Below are 25,436 nucleotides of genomic sequence, written 5' to 3' on the forward strand. Positions count from 1 at the left end.
TTCCTCTGCCTACTTGAAAAAGACGACGCAGACGAAGACGACGCACACGAAGACGATGAAGACGAAGACCACGAAGACAACGGAGACGATGACGAAGGTTCTATCATTTTTTGAAAATAGGGCTCCCCAGGTTTCATTTTTTTCAAAATAAGGGTGTTTGCATTCGTTCAAATCGTCTCTCTGTCCCTTCCCCTGCCTACTGGAAGAAATTCCTAGCTATCCAATTTCGACTTTTTTTTTTTTTTTTTTTTTTTTTTTTTTTTTTTTTTTTTTTTTTTTTTTTTATAGGGTCACTCAGATCTCATTTTTTTAAAAATAAGGGTGTTTGCATCCGTTCATATCGTGTCTCTGTCCCTTCCTCTGCCTACTTGAAAAAGACGACGCAGACGAAGACGACGCACACGAAGACGATGAAGATGAAGACCACGAAGACGACGGAGACGACGACGAAGGTTCTATCATTTTTTGAAAATAGGGCTCCCCAGGTTTCATTTTTTTTAAAAATAAGGGTGTTTGCATCCGTTCATATCGTCTCTCTGTCCCTTCCTCTGCCTACTTGAAAAAGACGACGCAGACGAAGACGACGCACACGAAGACGATGAAGACGAAGACCACGAAGACGACGGAGACGATGACGAAGGTTCTATAATTTTTTGAAAATAGGGCTCCCCAGGTTTCATTTTTTTCAAAATAAGGGTGTTTGCATTCGTTCAAATCGTCTCTCTGTCCCTTCCCCTGCCTACTGGAAGAAATTATCCTAGCTATCCACTTTCGACTCTTTTTTTTTTTTTTTTTTTTTTTTTTTTTTTTTTTTTTTTTCTCTTTTTTTATGGGGTCACTCAGATCTCATTTTTTTAAAAATAAGGGTGTTTGCATCCGTTCATATCGTGTCTCTGTCCCTTCCTCTGCCTACTTGAAAAAGACGACGCAGACGAAGACGACGCACACGAAGACGATGAAGACGAAGACCACAAAGACGACGGAGAAGAATACGAAGGTTCTATCATTTTTTGAAAATAGGGCTCCCAGGTTTCATTTTTTTAAAAATAAGGGTGTTTGCATCCGTTCATATCGTCTCTCTGTTCCTTCCTCTGCCTACTTAAAAAAGACGACGCAGACGAAGACGATGCACACGAAGACGATGAAGACGAAGACCACGAAGACAACGGAGACGATGACGAAGGTTCTATCATTTTTTGAAAATAGGGCTCCCCATGTTTCATTTTTTTTAAAAATAAGGGTGTTTGCATCCGTTCTTATCGTGTCTCTGTCCCTTCCTCTGCCTACTTGAAAAAGACGACGCAGATGAAGACGACGCAGACGAAGACGACGCACACGAAGACGATGAAGACGAAGACCACGAAGACGACGGAGACGATGACGAAGGTTCTATCATTTTTTGAAAATAGGGCTCCCCAGGTTTCATTTTTTTTCAAAATAAGGGTGCTTGCATTCGTTCAAATCGTCTCTCTGTCCCTTCCCCTGCCTACTGGAAGAAATTCCTAGCGATCCATTTTCGACTTTTTTTTTTTTTTTTTTTTTTTTTTTTTTTTTTTTTTTTTTTTTTTATAGGGTCACTCAGATCTCATTTTTTTAAAAATAAGGGTGTTTGCATCCGTTCATATCGTGTCTCTGTCCCTTCCTCTGCCTACTTGAAAAAGACGACGCAGACGAAGACGACGCAGACGAAGACGATGAAGATGAAGACCACGAAGACGACGGAGACGACGACGAAGGTTCTATCATTTTTTGAAAATAGGGCTCCCCAGGTTTCATTTTTTTTTAAAAATAAGGGTGTTTGCATCCGTTCATATCGTCTCTCTGTCCCTTCCTCTGCCTACTTGAAAAAGACGACGCAGACGAAGACGACGCACACGAAGACTCGATGAAGACGAAGACCACGAAGACGACGGAGACGATGACGAAGTTCTATCATTTTTTGAAAATAGGGCTCCCCAGGTTTCATTTTTTTCAAAATAAGGGTGTTTGCATTCGTTCAAATCGTCTCTCTGTCCCTTCCCCTGCCTACTGGAAGAAATTATCCTAGCTATCCACTTTCGACTTTTTTTTTTTTTTTTTTTTTTTTTTTTTTTTTTTTTTTTTTCTCTTTTTTTTATGGGGTCACTCAGATCTCATTTTTTTAAAAATAAGGGTGTTTGCATCCGTTCATATCATGTCTCTGTCCCTTCCTCTGCCTACTTGAAAAAGACAACGCAGACGAAGACGACGCACACGAAGACGATGAAGACGAAGACCACGAAGACGACGGAGACGAATACGAAGGTTCTATCATTTTTTGAAAATAGGGCTCCCAGGTTTCATTTTTTTAAAAATAAGGGTGTTTGCATCCGTTCATATCGTCTCTCTGTTCCTTCCTCTGCCTACTTAAAAAAGACGACGCAGACGAAGACGATGCACACGAAGACGATGAAGACGAAGACCACGAAGACAACGGAGACGATGACGAAGGTTCTATCATTTTTTGAAAATAGGGCTCCCCAGGTTTCATTTTTTTTTAAAAATAAGGGTGTTTGCATCCGTTCTTATCGTGTCTCTGTCCCTTCCTCTGCCTACTTGAAAAAGACGACGCAGACGAAGACGACGCACACGAAGACGATGAAGACGAAGACCACGAAGACGACGGAGACGATGACGAAGGTTCTATAATTTTTTGAAAATAGGGCTCCCCAGGTTTCATTTTTTTCAAAATAAGGGTGTTTGCATTCGTTCATATCGTGTCTCTGTCCCTTCCTCTGCCTACTTGAAAAAGACGACGCAGACGAAGACGACGCACACGAAGACGATTAAGACGAAGACCACGAAGACGACGGAGACGATGACGAAGGTTCTATCATTTTTTGAAAATAGGGCTCCCCAGGTTTCATTTTTTTAAAAATAAGGGTGTTTGCATCCGTTCATATCGTCTCTCTGTCCCTTCCTCTGCCTACTTGAAAAAGACGACGCAGACGAAGACGACGCAGACGAAGACGACGCACACGAAGACGATGAAGACGAAGACCACAAAGACGACGGAGAAGAATACGAAGGTTCTATCATTTTTTGAAAATAGGGCTCCCAGGTTTCATTTTTTTAAAAATAAGGGTGTTTGCATCCGTTCATATCGTCTCTCTGTTCCTTCCTCTGCCTACTTAAAAAAGACGACGCAGACGAAGACGATGCACACGAAGACGATGAAGACGAAGACCACGAAGACAACGGAGACGATGACGAAGGTTCTATCATTTTTTGAAAATAGGGCTCCCCAGGTTTCATTTTTTTTAAAAATAAGGGTGTTTGCATCCGTTCTTATCGTGTCTCTGTCCCTTCCTCTGCCTACTTGAAAAAGACGACGCAGATGAAGACGACGCAGACGAAGACGACGCACACGAAGACGATGAAGACGAAGACCACGAAGACGACGGAGACGATGACGAAGGTTCTATCATTTTTTGAAAATAGGGCTCCCCAGGTTTCATTTTTTTTCAAAATAAGGGTGCTTGCATTCGTTCAAATCGTCTCTCTGTCCCTTCCCCTGCCTACTGGAAGAAATTCCTAGCGATCCATTTTCGACTTTTTTTTTTTTTTTTTTTTTTTTTTTTTTTTTTTTTTTTTTTTTTTATAGGGTCACTCAGATCTCATTTTTTTAAAAATAAGGGTGTTTGCATCCGTTCATATCGTGTCTCTGTCCCTTCCTCTGCCTACTTGAAAAAGACGACGCAGACGAAGACGACGCAGACGAAGACGATGAAGATGAAGACCACGAAGACGACGGAGACGACGACGAAGGTTCTATCATTTTTTGAAAATAGGGCTCCCCAGGTTTCATTTTTTTTAAAAATAAGGGTGTTTGCATCCGTTCATATCGTCTCTCTGTCCCTTCCTCTGCCTACTTGAAAAAGACGACGCAGACGAAGACGACGCACACGAAGACTCGATGAAGACGAAGACCACGAAGACGACGGAGACGATGACGAAGTTCTATCATTTTTTGAAAATAGGGCTCCCCAGGTTTCATTTTTTTCAAAATAAGGGTGTTTGCATTCGTTCAAATCGTCTCTCTGTCCCTTCCCCTGCCTACTGGAAGAAATTATCCTAGCTATCCACTTTCGACTTTTTTTTTTTTTTTTTTTTTTTTTTTTTTTTTTTTTTTTTTCTCTTTTTTTTATGGGGTCACTCAGATCTCATTTTTTTAAAAATAAGGGTGTTTGCATCCGTTCATATCATGTCTCTGTCCCTTCCTCTGCCTACTTGAAAAAGACAACGCAGACGAAGACGACGCACACGAAGACGATGAAGACGAAGACCACGAAGACGACGGAGACGAATACGAAGGTTCTATCATTTTTTGAAAATAGGGCTCCCAGATTTCATTTTTTTAAAAATAAGGGTGTTTGCATCCGTTCATATCGTCTCTCTGTTCCTTCCTCTGCCTACTTAAAAAAGACGACGCAGACGAAGACGATGCACACGAAGACGATGAAGACGAAGACCACGAAGACAACGGAGACGATGACGAAGGTTCTATCATTTTTTGAAAATAGGGCTCCCCAGGTTTCATTTTTTTTAAAAATAAGGGTGTTTGCATCCGTTCTTATCGTGTCTCCGTCCCTTCCTCTGCCTACTTGAAAAAGACGACGCAGACGAAGACGACGCAGACGAAGACGACGCACACGAAGACGATGAAGACGAAGACCACGAAGACGACGGAGACGAATACGAAGGTTCTATCATTTTTTGAAAATAGGGCTCCCAGGTTTCATTTTTTTAAAAATAAGGGTGTTTGCATCCGTTCATATCGTCTCTCTGTTCCTTCCTCTGCCTACTTAAAAAAGACGACGCAGACGAAGACGATGCACACGAAGACGATGAAGACGAAGACCACGAAGACAACGGAGACGATGACGAAGGTTCTATCATTTTTTGAAAATAGGGCTCCCCAGGTTTCATTTTTTTTAAAAATAAGGGTGTTTGCATCCGTTCTTATCGTGTCTCTGTCCCTTCCTCTGCCTACTTGAAAAAGACGACGCAGACGAAGACGACGCACACGAAGACGATGAAGACGAAGACCACGAAGACGACGGAGACGATAACGAAGGTTCTATAATTTTTTGAAAATAGGGCTCCCCAGGTTTCATTTTTTTCAAAATAAGGGTGTTTGCATTCGTTCATATCGTGTCTCTGTCCCTTCCTCTGCCTACTTGAAAAAGACGACGCAGACGAAGACGACGCACACGAAGACGATGAAGACGAAGACCACGAAGACGACGGAGACGATGACGAAGGTTCTATCATTTTTTGAAAATAGGGCTCCCAGGTTTCATTTTTTTAAAAATAAGGGTGTTTGCATCCGTTCATATTGTCTCTCTGTCCCTTCCTCTGCCTACTTGAAAAAGACGACGCAGACGAAGACGACGTACACGAAGACGATGAAGACGAAGACCACGAAGACGACGGAGACAATGACGAAGGTTCTATCATTTTTTGAAAATAGGGCTCCCCAGGGTTCACTTTTTTAAAAATAAGGGTGTTTGCATCCGTTCATATCGTCTCTCTGTCCCTTCCTCTGCCTACTTGAAAAAGACGACGCAGACGAAGACGACGCACACGAAGACGATGAAGACGAAGACCACGAAGACAACGGAGACGATGACGAAGGTTCTATCATTTTTTGAAAATAGGGCTCCCCAGGTTTCATTTTTTTCAAAATAAGGGTGTTTGCATTCGTTCAAATCGTCTCTCTGTCCCTTCCCCTGCCTACTGGAAGAAATTCCTAGCTATCCAATTTCGACTTCTTTTTTTTTTTTTTTTTTTTTTTTTTTTTTTTTTTTTTTTTTTTTTTTTTTTTATAGGGTCACTCAGATCTCATTTTTTTTAAAATAAGGGTGTTTGCATCCGTTCATATCGTGTCTCTGTCCCTTCCTCTGCCTACTTGAAAAAGACGACGCAGACGAAGACGACGCACACGAAGACGATGAAGATGAAGACCACGAAGACGACGGAGACGACGACGAAGGTTCTATCATTTTTTGAAAATAGGGCTCCCCAGGTTTCATTTTTTTTAAAAATAAGGGTGTTTGCATCCGTTCATATCGTCTCTCTGTCCCTTCCTCTGCCTACTTGAAAAAGACGACGCAGACGAAGACGACGCACACGAAGACGATGAAGACGAAGACCACGAAGACGACGGAGACGATGACGAAGGTTCTATCATTTTTTGAAAATAGGGCTCCCCAGGTTTCATTTTTTTCAAAATAAGGGTGTTTGCATTCGTTCAAATCGTCTCTCTGTCCCTTCCCCTGCCTACTGGAAGAAATTATCCTAGCTATCCACTTTCGACTCTTTTTTTTTTTTTTTTTTTTTTTTTTTTTTTTTTTTTTTTTTCTCTTTTTTTATGGGGTCACTCAGATCTCATTTTTTTAAAAATAAGGGTGTTTGCATCCGTTCATATCGTGTCTCTGTCCCTTCCTCTGCCTACTTGAAAAAGACGACGCAGACGAAGACGACGCACACGAAGACGATGAAGATGAAGACCACGAAGACGACGGAGACGACGACGAAGGTTCTATCATTTTTTGAAAATAGGGCTCCCCAGGTTTCATTTTTTTTTAAAATAAGGGTGTTTGCATCCGTTCATATCGTCTCTCTGTCCCTTCCTCTGCCTACTTGAAAAAGACGACGCAGACGAAGACGACGCACACGAAGACGATGAAGACGAAGACCACGAAGACGACGGAGACGATGACGAAGGTTCTATAATTTTTTGAAAATAGGGCTCCCCAGGTTTCATTTTTTTCAAAATAAGGGTGTTTGCATTCGTTCAAATCGTCTCTCTGTCCCTTCCCCTGCCTACTGGAAGAAATTATCCTAGCTATCCACTTTCGACTCTTTTTTTTTTTTTTTTTTTTTTTTTTTTTTTTTTTTTTTTTTTTTTTTTTTTTTCTCTTTTTTTTATGGGGTCACTCAGATCTCATTTTTTTAAAAATAAGGGTGTTTGCATCCGTTCATATCATGTCTCTGTCCCTTCCTCTGCCTACTTGAAAAAGACAACGCAGACGAAGACGACGCACACGAAGACGATGAAGACGAAGACCACGAAGACGACGGAGACGAATACGAAGGTTCTATCATTTTTTGAAAATAGGGCTCCCAGGTTTCATTTTTTTAAAAATAAGGGTGTTTGCATCCGTTCATATCGTCTCTCTGTTCCTTCCTCTGCCTACTTAAAAAAGACGACGCAGACGAAGACGATGCACACGAAGACGATGAAGACGAAGACCACGAAGACAACGGAGACGATGACGAAGGTTCTATCATTTTTTGAAAATAGGGCTCCCCAGGTTTCATTTTTTTTAAAAATAAGGGTGTTTGCATCCGTTCTTATCGTGTCTCTGTCCCTTCCTCTGCCTACTTGAAAAAGACGACGCAGACGAAGACGACGCACACGAAGACGATGAAGACGAAGACCACGAAGACGACGGAGACGATGACGAAGGTTCTATAATTTTTTGAAAATAGGGCTCCCCAGGTTTCATTTTTTTCAAAATAAGGGTGTTTGCATTCGTTCATATCGTGTCTCTGTCCCTTCCTCTGCCTACTTGAAAAAGACGACGCAGACGAAGACGACGCACACGAAGACGATGAAGACGAAGACCACGAAGACGACGGAGACGATGACGAAGGTTCTATCATTTTTTGAAAATAGGGCTCCCCAGGTTTCATTTTTTTAAAAATAAGGGTGTTTGCATCCGTTCATATCGTCTCTCTGTCCCTTCCTCTGCCTACTTGAAAAAGACGACGCAGACGAAGACGACGCACACGAAGACGATGAAGACGAAGACCACGAAGACGACGGAGACAATGACGAAGGTTCTATCATTTTTTGAAAATAGGGCTCCCCAGGTTTCACTTTTTTAAAAATAAGGGTGTTTGCATCCGTTCATATCGTCTCTCTGTCCCTTCCTCTGCCTACTTGAAAAAGACGACGCAGACGAAGACGACGCACACGAAGACGATGAAGACGAAGACCACGAAGACAACGGAGACGATGACGAAGGTTCTATCATTTTTTGAAAATAGGGCTCCCCAGGTTTCATTTTTTTCAAAATAAGGGTGTTTGCATTCGTTCAAATCGTCTCTCTGTCCCTTCCCCTGCCTACTGGAAGAAATTCCTAGCTATCCAATTTCGACTTTTTTTTTTTTTTTTTTTTTTTTTTTTTTTTTTTTTTTTTTTTTTTTTTTTTTATAGGGTCACTCAGATCTCATTTTTTTAAAAATAAGGGTGTTTGCATCCGTTCATATCGTGTCTCTGTCCCTTCCTCTGCCTACTTGAAAAAGACGACGCAGACGAAGACGACGCACACGAAGACGATGAAGATGAAGACCACGAAGACGACGGAGACGACGACGAAGGTTCTATCATTTTTTGAAAATAGGGCTCCCCAGGTTTCATTTTTTTTAAAAATAAGGGTGTTTGCATCCGTTCATATCGTCTCTCTGTCCCTTCCTCTGCCTACTTGAAAAAGACGACGCAGACGAAGACGACGCACACGAAGACGATGAAGACGAAGACCACGAAGACGACGGAGACGATGACGAAGGTTCTATCATTTTTTGAAAATAGGGCTCCCCAGGTTTCATTTTTTTCAAAATAAGGGTGTTTGCATTCGTTCAAATCGTCTCTCTGTCCCTTCCCCTGCCTACTGGAAGAAATTATCCTAGCTATCCACTTTCGACTCTTTTTTTTTTTTTTTTTTTTTTTTTTTTTTTTTTTTTTTTTTTTCTCTTTTTTTATGGGGTCACTCAGATCTCATTTTTTTAAAAATAAGGGTGTTTGCATCCGTTCATATCGTGTCTCTGTCCCTTCCTCTGCCTACTTGAAAAAGACGACGCAGACGAAGACGACGCACACGAAGACGATGAAGACGAAGACCACAAAGACGACGGAGAAGAATACGAAGGTTCTATCATTTTTTGAAAATAGGGCTCCCAGGTTTCATTTTTTTAAAAATAAGGGTGTTTGCATCCGTTCATATCGTCTCTCTGTTCCTTCCTCTGCCTACTTAAAAAAGACGACGCAGACGAAGACGATGCACACGAAGACGATGAAGACGAAGACCACGAAGACAACGGAGACGATGACGAAGGTTCTATCATTTTTTGAAAATAGGGCTCCCCAGGTTTCATTTTTTTTAAAAATAAGGGTGTTTGCATCCGTTCTTATCGTGTCTCTGTCCCTTCCTCTGCCTACTTGAAAAAGACGACGCAGATGAAGACGACGCAGACGAAGACGACGCACACGAAGACGATGAAGACGAAGACCACGAAGACGACGGAGACGATGACGAAGGTTCTATCATTTTTTTGAAAATAGGGCTCCCCAGGTTTCATTTTTTTTCAAAATAAGGGTGCTTGCATTCGTTCAAATCGTCTCTCTGTCCCTTCCCCTGCCTACTGGAAGAAATTCCTAGCGATCCATTTTCGACTTTTTTTTTTTTTTTTTTTTTTTTTTTTTTTTTTTTTTTTTTTTTTTTTTTTTTTTTTAAATGTGAGAATTAGATGATGGTTTCCATTTGGTCTTTGGGTTGAACACTGCTCAATTTATTGAATTCGTAAACAGAATCGGTGTAGGCCTATTTATCATAATTGACTTAAGAGAAGTAAGATAAACATATTAAATTTAGATGTTGACGCCATGAACATGAGTAATAAGTAGAAAGGTAAAATCTAAATTTGTTATACACATTACTCCTATGAAGTTAAACTTATTCTACGATGTACAGTACATACTGTAGTCTACGATGTACATAAGAAGGAGAGACAAAGTGGGTCCTGTACATAGTCTACGGTGTACATAGGATACGATGTACATAGGATGAACTTTTTAAGGGATTGTCCAAGATAACTCAAACTATAATGTTGGATTTTCCTTTTCATTACATATATTAATCCTCTTATTTTTTCGTTTCCTTTCCTCATTGGGCTATTTTCTTTATTGGAGCCCCTGGGCTTATAGCATCTTGCTTTTCCAACTAGGGTTGTAGATGTATGAATGTGCCAGAAATGTATCAATCTTTAGTGACTTTAAATTTGTATGTAACTGATTAAATTTGAATTTTACAGGTGCTGTTTTAACCTTGAAGTTACGGACGGAGAGCTTCGAACTGCATCATTGGAGATTAAACTCAAAAACCTTTGTGGTGACTTAATTTAAGGTGAGAATAACATGATTCTTTCAACTTCAAAAGATAATTAACAAAATTAAAGTTTAATCTTGAGTAATATTTAAGATGAGAACAAAGCTAGTATTAAGTTTCTATAGCCATTAACAATTACGAACAAAGTGAATATTTAATTCATGATTTTCAAAGTGTTTGTGTAATCATAATTGTGAGGAAGGATTTTAAACTGTTAAAAATTCCCATAAAACTATGGTAAAAATCCTGGAATAAATGTTGCCAGGCATTTAACCTTTTTAAAGACAAATATATTGACGTAAAGCAGTGATATTACGGTCACCAACCCGTAAAAAATAATGATAAAATAGGGTATAAATTACGGTCACCTGTATTATACTGAAATACAGCTGAGAACTATATTTAAAGGAGAATTTCTGATTAAAATTAGTTTTTTAACTGTAGTTTTAGGACTATTGTAATATTGGTGTATATTTTGAAGGAAATTGGGGTATCTATATAATGTCTTTGGTATTTTATTTTGATTTAGGTATGTTATTATAATTAATATGTAGGCTACATGGTAACCTTCACCAAAATTAGTTTTCTTTCATAATGATTTGTATAAAGTTTGTCTTAGTTATGATTTTATTTCCAAAATCTTGTTTGCCATTTAGTCTAGCTGTACAATGATGATAATGTTGTTACTATTCTTAAATATTTCATTTTTTCCTTATTTCCTTTCCTCACTGGACTATTTTCCCAGTTGGGGCCCCGGGGGCTTATAACATTCTGCTTTTCCAACTAGAGTTGTAGCTTAGCATTTAATAATAATAATAATAATAACAACAACATTGGAAGGTTTGTTGTCAGTAGAGTAACTTCATCTAGGTGTATGGCATAATAGGTTGAATATTTTGACGCTGCATTTGTTAGCCAACAAAACAGTATTTATAATCAGTGGTTTATATTAAAACAATGTGTTTAAAGTGTGACACTTTAGCCACACTCTTAACTATGGTTGATTATTCATTGGATAAATATAAATGTTAACATTGAGCAGCTATATGTTAAAAGGATTTAGATTATAACTATCCCATAAGGTGCGTTCACACGGACGGACACTGTTGCCAGTTAACAATGGGAAGCAGAAAGAAGAGCTGGTGACGTCAATAAAGAGTACCAGGGGGGGGGGAGTAAATTCAGTGCCCATGTTCGTACTCTTCGGGAGAACTCGATGGACGGAGTTACTTATTTACCAGATGAACTTTAGCTGTTGGTTAATTAGGTTCCACTTGCCCTGTAAACATGGTTATTTGTAATTCTGTTACGAGAGAAATCTGCCATTGGGATCCGATAGAAGAGAAACAGAGTTGCTAATCGAATTTAATCGAAGGACCCATGCTGATGAAACTAAAACAGATGTTTCAAGGCAGAAATAAACGTGTAGAGGCAATGTATAAAATAACGCCAGAACGTCAGAGAAGTTGATTATCTGTTACTGGTTTAGAAGTCAAAAAAGAAAATTCAATCCAGTCGCGGTCAATGCAGGGAGAGAGAGAGAGAGAGAGGAGAGAGGAGAGAGAGAGAGAGCCTTACTTATTGCCTTATTCTATGTTTGGGTTCCCCCAGATCCCTCAGTGTGAGGCACCTCGTATATCCACCAGAGAGTTGCATATGCAGAGAGAGAGAGAGAGAGAGAGAGAGAGAGAGCGAGCCTTACTTATTGCCTTATTCATTGCCATATTCTATGTTTGGTTCCCCCAGATCCCTCAGTGTGAGGCACCTCGTACATCCACCAGAGAGAGAGAGAGAGAGAGAGAGAGAGAGGGAGGGAGAGAGAGAGAGAGCCTTACTTATTGCCTTATTCTATGTTTGGGTTCCCCCAGATCCCTCAGTGTGAGGTACCTCGTATATCCACCAGAGAGTTGCATATGCAGAGAGAGAGAGAGAGAGAGAGAGAGAGAGAGAGAGAGAGCCTTACTTATTGCCTTATTCATTGCCATATTCTATGTTTGGGTTCCCCCAGATCCCTCAGTGTGAGGCACCTCGTATATCCACCAGAGAGTTGCATATGCAGAGAGAGAGAGAGAGAGAGAGAGAGAGAGAGAGAGAGCCTTACTTATTGCCTTATTCATTGCCATATTCTATGTTTGGGTTCCCCCAGATCCCTCAGTGTGAGGCACCTCGTATATCCATCAGAGAGAGAGAGAGAGAGAGAGAGAGAGAGAGAGAGAGAGAGCTACGCAAATTGGAGACATGGAAAAAGTTGTGGGCTGGTATAGGAGACATTTGCACCCCCAACTCATGGCGATGATACAAAATGACAGAATCTGTTTCAGTTTTGAGCATCCACGTCTCTCGTATGCCTGAAGAAGCGTTTGGTAAACTTATTAGGTTCAGTCAGAAAAAGGAATTTGCTGGCCAGCTCTTCCAGGGGAGAATTCGTTTTAGCTTCCCGGGGGAAATTTTATTATTCTGTTTTACTGGAATTGACTTTTTCCAGTTTTTCCAGGTGTATTGAAATGTCTTTTGTCATGTAGGCAATTATCTTCGATTTTGGCGAAAGCAACTAACATGCGGCAATTGTTATTCTTTTGGAAATTTCTAGTTAGTTTACGTTTGGTATAATTTTGATATTAAAAATTCGATGTTGGGTTTGTGTAGACTAATAGGACCTTATATAAGATACTAGGTCGATTACATTTGCATTTTATTTAATAATGAAATCCATTTACCCATTTACTCTGTCGTTGTAACAGCTTGATTTTATTTTTCAGACAAACCATGGTACTGAAGCAGTTTTGTCGTAGCAGTTGTTAAGAAGAGACTCCTAAAAACGTAAGTATTTACCTTGGATACGATATCTTTTTTTATGTCAAAGTTTCGAATCCTGAGTCATTGATAGCAACTATTTAAATAACTTTACGAGCGAGGTGTTTAGGAAACTTGATTGTCGTTTAAAAAATGTTGGGTATAATTTATTATATTTTGGTTTTGCGGGTAATGTAGGGGCATTTGAAGGCAGGTATGGTCTGAAAACCTCTCTCTCTCTCCTCTCTCTCTCCTCTCTCCTCTCTCTCTCTCTGCAATTTGTACCCTTTCATTTAAATTGTCTTTTCTATTAACCAAATAATCTTGAGAACCATTTAAATTTAGAATGTAGTATCAACGCATATAGGCTATATATATATATATATATATATAATAAAAGCAAAGTTAGGGTACTGCATGTGTTTTGACGACTATATTTGGCGAATTTTGAATGTGACTTTTCGTTAACAAATCCCGGGAAGATAAAAACCTCATAAAAGAAGAGTTTTCTTGAACATGGCACACATGGGTGGTAGTTGACGGTTTCGGACATTGTAATAAGTTTGTTGTAATAGTTTTAATATTACTGCGTGGTTATCTCTCTCTCTCTCTCTCTCTCTCTCCTCTCTCTCTCTCTCTCTCTCGTACCGATGTGTAAAATATCTTTGTGATAAATTGAACACTCGTACTTCGTTCAAATTCACTAAATACAACTTTTATGATCTATCCCTCATCCCACTTTTACCCCTTCATCCCTCACACCATATTTACCTCTTCATCCCTCACCCCATTTTTACCCCTTCATCCCTCACCCCCATTTTTACTCCTTCATCCCTCACCCCATTTTTACCCTTTCATCCCTCACCCCATTTTTACCCTTTCATCCCTCACCCCATTTTTACCCTTTCATCCCTCACCCCATTTTTACCTTTCATCCCTCACCCCATTTTTACACTTTCATCCCTCACCCCATTTTTACCCCTTCATCCCTCACCCCATTTTTCCCTTTCATCCCTCACCCCATTTTTCCCTTTCATCCCTCACCCCATTTTTACCCCTTCATCCCCTCACCCCATTTTTTCCCTTTCATCCCTCACCCCATTTTTACCCTTTCATCCCTCACCCCATTTTTACCCTTTGTCCCCTCGCCCCATTTTCGTCCCTCTTAACATTTTCATCCCTATTTCCATTTTCACCCCTATTTCATTTTCACCCCTCACCCCATTTTCACCCCACACCCTATTTTTGTCCCCACACTCCATTTTCCCCCCCCCCCCCCCCACCTCTATTTTCACCCCTCACTCCATTTTCACCTTTACTACAGCACTTTACTATGGCACTATCCAAGACTAGAGAACAATGGTTTGGTATGGAAGTGTCCTTCTTCTAGAAGAACTCATACCATAGCTGAAGAGTCTCTTTTACCCTTACCAAGAGTAACGTAGCCAGAATAATTTGATTTACTTTCATTCCTCAGTCTGTAGTAGAGCTGGCTCAGGGTGGTCGAGAGAACCTGGGCTGAGCGTACCAGCTGTTTTTGTGTTGATAGCTGGCAAGAGGGCAAGGCAGTTATGTTTTTCATCCTGAGTCTTTTTTTTTCTCTACCTAGCTTCTATTTGCTTGTTTCTAACCTCATTATGCCACTTTTTTGTTACCTAATTTTCTCTAGCCCAGATTGGCACATCTGTATCAGCCCTGGGTTATACTTTGATGTGATCATGTTTGTTCATATTTTTTTCTTGTAGACTCATCTGTGAGCTCAAGGTCGGTCTCTCTCTTCCTCTCACTCTCTCTTTCTCTCTCACCTCTCTCTTTCTCTCTCTCCTCTCTCTCTTCTCTCTTTCTCTCTCTCTCTCTCTATCTTTCTCTCTCTCCTCTCTCTCTCTCTCTCTCTCTCCTCTCTCTCATCCTCTCTCTCTCTCTCTCTCTCTCTCTCTCTCTCTCGTTATAGACACATTCCTCTTATTTTCTCTGCATTTCTTATGGTATTTCAGTTTGACGTGGAAGTGTATCAGACCTTTTCCAAGATTTTTTTTCCATCTTTCGCCCCCTTAATGACATGTTCTCATCTATAGAAAAATTCCAGCTGTACAAAAATATAATGTCTATAGATCCTCTTATATTGAGGTCTATTTCAAGATGTGATATGCAGGGTCATTCTTTTCCTATTGTAGTCTTTAGTTCACTTTATATATGTAGCCTTTTTTTTTTAAGCCTTGCAAGACAAAAAAGTGTAGCCTGAATTTTCGGTTGTGACATTATTGACTCCACCAGGTGACTAAATTGCATAGTTTTGTATGTTGGTTGTGTAGTAGGATCGAGTTTCTGTCTGTTTATTAAAGAGGATTTTCATTGTCCTTGATTTTAGTAAGATTTCGTAAAGGTCATAGAAAATTGCCTCATGGTTTTCAATGTGCACACTTCAAGATAATATATCTCCTAGTGCAGTGAGTTTGGCACTATTTTAAACTGTTCAAAATGTATTTTGTGGAGGTTTTGGTCAGAAACTTTATCAGATTTTGTTGGGTAACTAAAACCAATCCAAACTAAAACAAAACCAAACCACCAAACTAAAACAAAACCAAACCACCAAACTAAAAACAAAACCAAACCAAACCAAAACCCAGCCAGAACTAAAACCAAACCAAACCAAACCAAAACCCAGCCAGAACTAAAACCAAACCAAACTAAACCAAACAAAACCCAGCCAGAACTAAAACCAAACCAAACTAAAACCAAATCAAAACCCAACCAGAACTAAAACCAAACCAAACTGAAACCAAACCAAAACCCAACCAGAACTAAAACCAAACCAAACTAAAACCAAACCAAAACCAACTTGAACTAAAACCAAACCAAACTGAAACCAAACTAAAAACCAACCAGAACTAAAACCAAACCAAACTAAAACTAAACCCAAAACCCAACCAGAACTAAAACCAAACCAAACTAAAACCAAACCAAACTAAAACCCAACCAAAACTAAAACCAAACCAAACTAAAACCAAACCAGACTAGAACCAATCCACACTAAAACAAAAAACAAAACCACCAACTTTAAAACCAAACCAAAACCCAGCCAGAATTAAAACCAAACCAAACTAAAACCAAAACCCAGCCAAAACTAAGCAAAACCCTAAACCAAACTAAAACCAAACCAGACTAATACAATCCAAACTAAAGCCGATTCATTGGGCCTGTAAATGTATTTTTCGTTTTTGTTTTTTGACGAGTAGAAATAGACATGTTGCAATGAGCTGATTGAAAAATCGCTTAAAAATATGAAAAACAATTTCTATTCCTCCTATGTGGAAGACAACCCAGTTTACTTGCTTGATAATTTTCCCCTATTTTTATTATTACTTCATGACTCAAGATTTCTTCTGTAGTTTTTCATAGTTCAAGTTCACTTCTCCCTATTTTTGGCATTGTTGGGTAACATTAAGGATACTGAAATCTTTATATTGAGGTCGCCTGGCTTTATTCCAATTTTCATTTCGATTTTTTTCTTGTTAATTTCTGCTATATATAGTTTTTGTGTTGTTTAGTTTTTGTGTAGTTGAGTTTTTGTGTAGTTGAGTTTTTGTGTAGTTGAGTTTTTGTGAGATTCTGGGAAAGTTTTTTTTTTTTTTTTTTTCCCAATTGGATCCTGATGAAAATTCCGTAGGTGTTTAACAGCAGTTAGTTTTGGCATATTTGGTAATAAGTTGGGAATATGAAGCTTTTTTAACTAGTTTATTGATTTGATTCTTAATATTGTAATGCTTGATTTGTATACGTTATAATGCACAGGAAGGAAAATAGACACTTTTATATTATCCATTACATGCAAGACGACTTTTTTTTATATTGTATTAATGGTAATTCCTAATAAAAAAATACAATGGACACAAGTAAAATTCTTGAAAAGCCCTCGCAGACCTCACACTAGTGTTCTCTTAGCTGCCTGTTTCTTCAGGGACTTACAATCCTTGACTGACTGACTTACTACCTTACAACCTTACTACCTTCTGACTAAACCTCCCCCCCCCCCCCTACCCCTTTCATCTTGTCCAAAAACTAGTCCACTCTGGACTTCCTGCCGGTTCCCTGACACGAAAATCTAATTAGTTATAGAAGTCAAAGCGTTTGGGTACACAGACCAATACATTTCTCTGAAATAAATACCAGTGTACATGTTTATTATTTTACTTTACAAAATTACAAATTTGTTTAGGTACATTTAATTTTGCTATAATCAAAATTGTCTCGATTTTAGGAATTTTCTCCATTTACCAGCCATTTTATTTTTAATCATATTTAGTGTTGAGGTTTACTTTTCAAGAGTTTTATGGTTATTCATAGTTTTGTAGTTAACCACTTTTCTTTGAAAATTTGTCGTTACACATTTTTCCACTTTGAAAGTTTGTAGCTACACATTTGTCACACACTTTTCTACTTTGAAAATTTGCAGATACTTTTCTACTTTGGAAATTTGCGGTTACTTTTCTTCTTTGAAAATTTGCAGTTACTTTTCTACTATTGACATTTTGGGTAACATATTTTGGTCCTCATTTCTTAATACCACCAGTTTCGTTTGTATTTTTCTAACACAATGGAGAAATTTATGAGTTAAATAAAACCAATTGTTTAAAAAACATATAAAAGTTTTCTCTAATCAGTTTTTAGTTAGTTATAATATATTGATAAAGTTCGTCGTGTTATAAGGAAATCTAAAATTTTCAATATTAGTTTTAGAACAGCTTTGATTACACAGCCAGTAAGGTTACAAAACACAATAAACCATTTCAATTAATTTATTTATCGATTTCTTTGCAGTTTTAAATGTGAATAGAAATAGATATCCCTTCATACAGATTTTGGTTACAATGTGATTGAAGCAAAACTAATTATAAAATAAGCTCATACAGCTCAAATGAATATTAATCTGTCAGTTCACAATCGAGTATTTTTAACAGTCAAATCTAGATGTATTTAGGTATAAACAACAGAATACAATTATCATAAAATGATCACAAATTAACACCCAAAACACTCCTTAAGGTTACTGGCAAGTTCCACGCAGCATTCCTTTTCTGCTGCTTGTCTCTCTCTTGTCCCCTTCTAGCTTGAACTGACCTCTTCCCTCGAACTACCTTCTGGCGAAACAGAAAACTAGTCCAAACCAGGATTTCTGCCGGCTGTCTGTCAAAAGATATAATTAGCATTTTATAATAGTCAATCATTTTATATATTCACAGCAAAATACTAGATGGCTATGACTCCAGTTTATGCATACATTTTACTAAACGAAATGTCATGTATGTTTAGACTTTGATACTGAAAATCGAAGGCCTTTCAAGCATTTAATGTAGATTCTCTCTCTCTCTCTCTCTCTCTCTCTCTCTCTCTCTCTCTCTCTCTCTCTCTCTCTCTCTCTCTCTCTCTCTCTCTCTCTCTTTTTGTAAGGACGATTAAAGGATACAAAATTTGCTTATTTAATCGTGTAATGGCACGCGTGCAATTTAAAACCTAATTAGGGTGAATGTTTTTTTTTTATTATTGTGAGTTACAGACAGACACCATTGATGGGTATGGTGCGTTTGATAGGGCAGGGGACCCGTTGTAATTTTCTCTCTCTCTCTCTCTCTCTCTCTCTCTCTCTCTCTCTCTCTCTCTCTCTCTCTCTCTCTCTCTCTCTGTTGGTTTTAGTTATGAACTACTTTTACAGAATCACTACTGCTATTGGGAATACAAAAATTACTGCTGTCGTTGGGACTCTCGCGGTGTACTGTAGGCATTGGTTACAGATCTGCACTGTTATTACCTCCGCCAGGAGGTTATGTTTTCGGTTCGGTTTGTTTGTTTGTTTGTTTGTCTGTCTGTCTGTGGACAACGTAGAGGCCACATTTCTACACGGAATCACTTCAAACTTGGCCAAGTAGTTCCCCAATGTGTATGGAAGAACTGATTAAATTTTGGTCAAGGTCACCCCAAGGTCAAGGTCACAGGGGTCACTGGTGTCACTATGACATAAGTGGCCATATCAAGAGACAGAAATAAAGCACTGACTTTTGCATAAGCCAACAGGGAAGTCCTAGTCCAGGCGCAACCCATGGGTGATGTTCAAATTTATAAAGGTCAAAGGTCAAGGTCATATTGGTGCATTATATCAATGTCATATTAAGTATCAGTGGCAAATGAACAAAGATCACTTGAAGGTCAAAAGTCAAGCAGGTCACTTGAAGGTCAAGGTCACGTGAAGGTCAAGGTCACGTGAAGGTCAAGGTCACCTGAAGGTCAAGGTCACGTGAAGGTCAAGTACATTTGAAGATCAAGGTCACTTGAAGCCAAGGTCATGTGAAGGTCAAGGTCACGTGAAGGTCAAGGTCACTTGAAGGTCACGTGAAGGTCAAGGTCATGTGAAGGTCGAAGTCACATCAATTCATGATTCTAGGACATATGGCGCTCTAGGTCACCTTGGCGGAGGTATGTCCTCTACGAGGACCATGTCCGCGTTCAGGACTTGCTCACTTGTTATTATTATTATTATTATTATTATTATTATTTATTATTTATTATTATTATTATTATTATTATTATTATTATTATTATTATTATTATTATTATTATTATTTATTATTTATTATTTATTATTTATTATTTATCATTCATTATTTAATATTGTTTATAATTATTATTCATTATTATTATTATCACTACTAGCTGAGCTAGAACCCTAGTTGGAAAAGCAAAATGCTATAAGCACAAGTGCTTCAACAGGGGAAAATAGTCCAGTGAGGAAAGGAAATAAGGAAATAAATAAACAATAAGAGAAGTATTGAACAATTGAAATAGAATTTCTATAAAAACAATAAAACATTAAAACAGATATTTCATATGTAAACCATAAAAAGACTTGTCAGCCTTTTCAACATGAAAACATTCGCTGCAAGTTTGAAGTTTTGAATCTTTGGCAGGTGTGTACTGAATATCACCCTTGGATCTCTCTCTCTCTCTCTCTCTCTCTCTCTCTCTCTCTCTCTCTCTCTCTCTCTCTCTCTTGGTTACTGAAGATATTTCAACTTGACTGTGTTTAGCAAAGTTCTTTGTTGATTAACTTTGAAGTTCGGAATCTTTGGCAGGTGTGTACTGAATATCACCCTTGGATCTCTCTCTCTCTCTCTCTCTCTCTCTCTCTCTCTCTCTCTCTCTCTCTCTCTCTCTCTCAGAGAATCCTGTCTTTACAATAGTGGTTTGTGCCTTGTCATTTATCATCTCGATTTTGTATCGTGATATTTATCAAGATGGCTACTTGTTATTGATAATTGTAGCCATGCTTACGACACTTCTGCATTATTTCAATGTGAACTCTTGTAATTATCATGGGGTTACCATTAGCTCAAAGTGAATGCCTTCACTACCTGGCATTCAAAGCCTTTTGGTATCAGCGCCTTATACAATGCACAGATTTCCTAAGCGAGGTTAATCGAGTGAACTATATTCTTTGACTCGCCTCTCTGGATGACCCTGTGTCTCTCCATCCTTACGTTCGGTTTATAAAATTCCACACAGTCTTCGATTCCAGTACCTTAAAGAACACAATTTTAATGCTGGTAGACTTTTGGTTGGTAATTATATGCGAATTTTGTTCCTCTATTGTTGTTGGGATTCGAAACAATTGTTTATTCATTATCTTTTTATTAGAATTATATTGATTAATAGGGCAGGGTAATACGATGTTGATTTCAAAGGCTGTGGTAATTTTATAATTTTTAGGGCAGGGTCATTAATATGATTTTGACAGTAGGGTCATTATAATTTATGATTTTATATGGGGATAGGAACGTACTGTCTCTTCAAACTGCTTAGCTCTTTGTTGTATGTCTGAAAAGTTGCCTCTGGAGTTTTTGAAATTACGAATATAAAAAAAACTTTATTGGTAATGTTTGACAGTAGTTTGGAAGGGGAATATCTCTCTCTCTCTCTCTCTCTCTCTCTCTCTCTCTCTCTCTCTCTCTCTCTCTCTCTCTCTCTCTCTCTCTCTCCCTCTCTCTCTCTCTCTCTCTCCAATTCAAATAGGTTTTTTTTTACTTTCTATCCCTCCTATTGAAATAGGTTTTTCATTCTCTCAAGCGTTTTTTCTCAAGAAGCAATTTGAGAACTTGACAATTTCACTCCAAAAGCAGTTTGTTTATTGCCATATTTGTCTGTATTTGTCTCTCTCCATGTCCAGTATTTTGTTCCCCCTCTCTATTCATGTCCAACTAGAAGTTGCCTGTCTCTATTCATGTCCAACTATAAGTTTCCCGTTTCTATTCATATCCAACTAGAAGTTGTCCTTCTCTATTCATGTCCATTTATAAGTTGTCCTTCTATATTCATGTCTAATTATAAGTTTCCCTCCGTGTTCATGTCCAAGTTTTTCTCCCCCCCCCCCTTTCTATTCATGTCCAGTTTTTTTGTTCCCCTTTTCTTCATGTCTGTATTTAGTTCCCCTTGAATATTCATGTTCTCCCAGAATGTAAATGTCCAGTTTTTTTGTTCCCCTTTTCTTCATGTCTATATTTAGTTCCCCTTGAATATTCATGTTCTCCCAGAATGTAAATGTCCAATTTTTGTTCCCCATGTATATTCATGTCCAATATTTGCTCTCCCAGAATGTTCATGTCCAATTTTTGTTCCCCATGTACATTCATGTCCAATATTTGCTCTCCCAGAATGTTCATGTCCAATTTTTGTTCCCCCAGAATATTCATGTCCAATATTTGTTCTCCCAAAATGTTCATGTCCAATATTTGTTCTCCCAGAATGTTCATGTCCAATTTTTGTTCCCCCAGAATATTCATGTCCAATATTTGTTCTCCCAAAATGTTCATGTCCAATATTTGTTCTCCCAGAATGTTCATGTCCAATTTTTGTTCCCCCAGAATATTCATGTCCAATATTTGTTCTCCCAAAATGTTCATGTCCAATATTTGTTCTCCCAGAATGTTCATGTCCAATTTTTGTTCCCCCAGAATATTCATGTCCAATATTTGTTCTCCCAAAATGTTCATGTCCAATATTTGTTCTCCCAAAATGTTCATGTCCAATATTTGTTCTCCCAGAATGTTCATGTCCAATTTTTGTTCTCCCAGAATGTTCATGTCCAATTTTTGTTCTCCCAGAATGTTCATGTCCAATTTTTGTTCTCCCAGAATGTTCATGTCCAATTTTTGTTCTCCCAGAATGTTCATGTCCAATTTTTGTTCCCCCAGAATATTCATGTCCAATATTTGTTCTCCCAAAATGTTCATGTCCAATATTTGTTCTCCCAGAATGTTCATGTCCAATTTTTGTTCCCCCAGAATATTCATGTCCAATATTTGTTCTCCCAGAATGTTCATGTCCAATATTTGTTCCCCATGTACATTCATGTCCAATATTTGTTCTCCCAGAATGTTCATGTCCAATTTTTGTTCCCCATGTACATTCATGTCCAATATTTGTTCTCCCAGAATGTTCATGTCCAATTTTTGTTCCCCATATACATTCAGGTCCAATATTTGTTCTCCCAGAATGTTCATGTCCAATTTTTGTTCCCCATGTACATTCATGTCCAATATTTGTTCTCCCAGAATGTTCATGTCCAATTTTTGTTCCCCATGAACATTCATGTCCAATATTTGTTCTCCCAGAATGTTCATGTCCAATTTTTGTTCCCATGAACATTCATGTCCAATATTTGTTCTCCCAGAATATTCATGTCCAATTTTTTTCCCCATGTATATTCATGTCCAAAATTTGTTCTCCCAGAATGTTCATGTCCAATTTTTGTTCCCCATGAACATTCATGTCCAATATTTGTTCTCCCAGAATGTTCATGTCCAATTTTTTTCCCCATGTATATTCATGTCCAAAATTTGTTCTCCCAGAATGTTCATGTCCAATTTTTGTTCCCCATGTACAGTATATTCATACCTAATGTTCTATTCCCTCTCTAAAATCATGTCCAATTTTTTGTTCCCTCTCTATCCATATCCAAATTTTTGTTCCCTCTCTATTCATGTCCAATGTTTTTTATTTCACCTCTATATTCATGTCCATATTTGTTCTCTCCTTTCTGCACTCTTCTAAGTCCCTTATCTAAATTTATTTTCTTAATGCCAGTATTTTTTTCTTTCATTTAAGTCAAAATTTATATGTTGATCTTCCATTGATTCTCCTTCATTTGTTTTATTGTTGGGTTTATATGTGGTCATTTGTCCCTTATTCAATTTCAACGATAATACCATTTTTTCTCTTTCATAAATGTTTTATATCTAGTTTTAGGAAATAATTGTTTGACTCAAAGCTCTCAGAATTTGACATACTGATCAGGGTTAATTTTATGGAAATAATTGACTCAAAGCTCTCAGAATTTGACATACTGATCAGGGTTAATTTTATGGAAATAATTGACTCAAAGCTCTCAGAATTTGACATACTGATCAGGGTTAATTTTATGGAAATAATTGACTCAAAGCTCTCAGAATTTGACATACCAATCAGGGTTAATTTTATGGAAATAATTGACTCGAAGCTCTCAGAATTTGACATACTGATCAAGGTTTAATTTTAGGGAAATTATTGACTCAAAGCTCTCAGAATTTGACATACAGATCAGGGTTAATTTTAGGGAAATAATTGACTCAAAACTCTCAGAATTTGACATACAGATCAGGGTTAATTTTAGGGAAATAATTGACTCAAAACTCTCAGAATTTACCTAACTGATCATGGTATACTGTCTGAGAGTTTGCGTAAAAATTTTTGCTTAGTTTTATTTCGTATACAAAATATATAAGTAAATAATTATAGCCACGAAAAGGAAAATGAAGACTTGATTGGTAAATACTAAAGTCCAAATGAGTGACATGGACGGACTTGTGTCCGTCGATATCACCAATTTGGACTTGGGTGTAACTCCTATATCAAAGTCTTTCATTTCTCATTTCGTAGCTATGGTCATGACGTGTCGGTGAATTCAACGGAGAAAGAAGGGATATTTTGTCTAGTCTCTTGTAAAATTTCATGAGTCAGGAATTGTTTCAGGTAAAACAAGTTACACGTGAAATATACGACAATACTAAATCAGATTTTATTATTAACAGGAATGAGCTTCGATAGCAGTGTGCGCGCTAGTCCTGTGAGTCCACAAGAGGAGAGTGCCAGTCCTGTGAGCCATCAAGAGGAGTGCGCTAGTCCTGTGAGCCCACAAGAAGAGAGCGCCAGTCCTGTGAGCCCACAAGAGGAGTGCGCTAGTCCTGTGAGCCCACAAGAGGAGAGTGCCAGTCCTGTGAGCCATCAAGAGGAGTGCGCTAGTCCTGTGAGTCCACAAGAGGAGAGTGCCAGTCCTGTGAGCCATCAAGAGGAGTGCGCTAGTCCTGTGAGCCCACAAGAAGAGAGCGCCAGTCCTGTGAGCCCACAAGAGGAGTGCGCTAGTCCTGTGAGCCCATAAGAGGAGAGCGCCAGTCCTGTGAGCCATCAAGAGGAGAGCGCCAGTCCTGTGAGCCCACAAGAGGAGAGCGCCAGTCCTGTGAGCCCACAAGAGGAGAGTGCCAGTTCTGTGAGCCCACAAGAGGAGAGCACCAGTCCTGTGAGCCATCAAGAGGAGAGCGCCAGTCCTGTGAGCCATCAAGAGGAGAGCGCCAGTCCTGTGAGCCATCAAGAGGAGAGCGCCAGTCCTGTGAGCCATCAAGAGGAGAGAGTGGCAGTTCTGTGAGCCCACAAGAGGAGAGAGTGGCAGTTCTGTGAGCCCACAAGAGGAGAGAGTGGCAGTCCTGTGAGCCCACAAGAGGAGAGAGTGGCAGTCCTGTGAGCCCACAAGAGGAGAGAGTGGCAGTCCTGTGAGCCCACAAGAGGAGAGAGTGGCAGTCCTGTGAGCCCACAAGGGGAGAGAGTATCAGTCCTGTGAGCCCACAAGAGGAGAGAGTATCAGTCCTGTGAGCCCACAAGAGGAGAGAGTGGCAGTCCTGTGAGCCCACAAGAGGAGAGAGTGGCAGTCCTGTGAGCCATGAAGAAGAGAGAGTGGCAGTTCTGTGAGCCATCAAGAAGAGAGAGTGGCAGTCCTGTGAGCCATCAAGAGGAGAGAGTGGCAGTCCTGTGAGCCATCAAGAGGAGAGAGTGGCAGTCCTGTGAGCCATCAAGAGGAGAGAGTGGTAGTCCTATGAGGCATCAAGAGGAGAGAGTGGTAGTCCTGTGAGCCATCAAGAGGAGAGAGTGGCAGTCCTGTGAGCCATCAAGAGGAGCGCCGCCCCCCCCCCCATATAAAAAAGTCAGCCGGTAATCCAGGGCTTACATAACGCAGTTTCTGGACACTCTTCGTAAACGTTTTGAATTCACTTTTGTAAACGTTTTGAATTCACTTTTTTTTTTTGGTGCTTAGGCTGTTTTCTGGCAGTGAAGTGAAGTTTTCCATTATGTATAAAAATGGCCTGTCAACTTTTG

The 25,436-nt window shown here is 39.0% G+C and overlaps 1 long non-coding RNA gene across 1 annotated transcript; it reads left to right on the forward strand.

Annotated features, from left to right (window-relative positions):
* Positions 1–10,104: 10,104 nt before the first annotated feature.
* On the forward strand, positions 10,105–24,192 carry LOC137659449 (uncharacterized). Its single transcript, XR_011047537.1, has 3 exons — positions 10,105–10,211; positions 12,953–13,013; positions 24,101–24,192. It is a non-coding gene; the product is annotated as an uncharacterized lncRNA (long non-coding RNA).
* Positions 24,193–25,436: the final 1,244 nt, after the last annotated feature.

This window comes from Palaemon carinicauda, chromosome 20, assembly GCF_036898095.1.
Source record: "Palaemon carinicauda isolate YSFRI2023 chromosome 20, ASM3689809v2, whole genome shotgun sequence".
In the NCBI taxonomy this organism is placed as follows: Eukaryota; Metazoa; Arthropoda; class Malacostraca; order Decapoda; family Palaemonidae; genus Palaemon; species Palaemon carinicauda.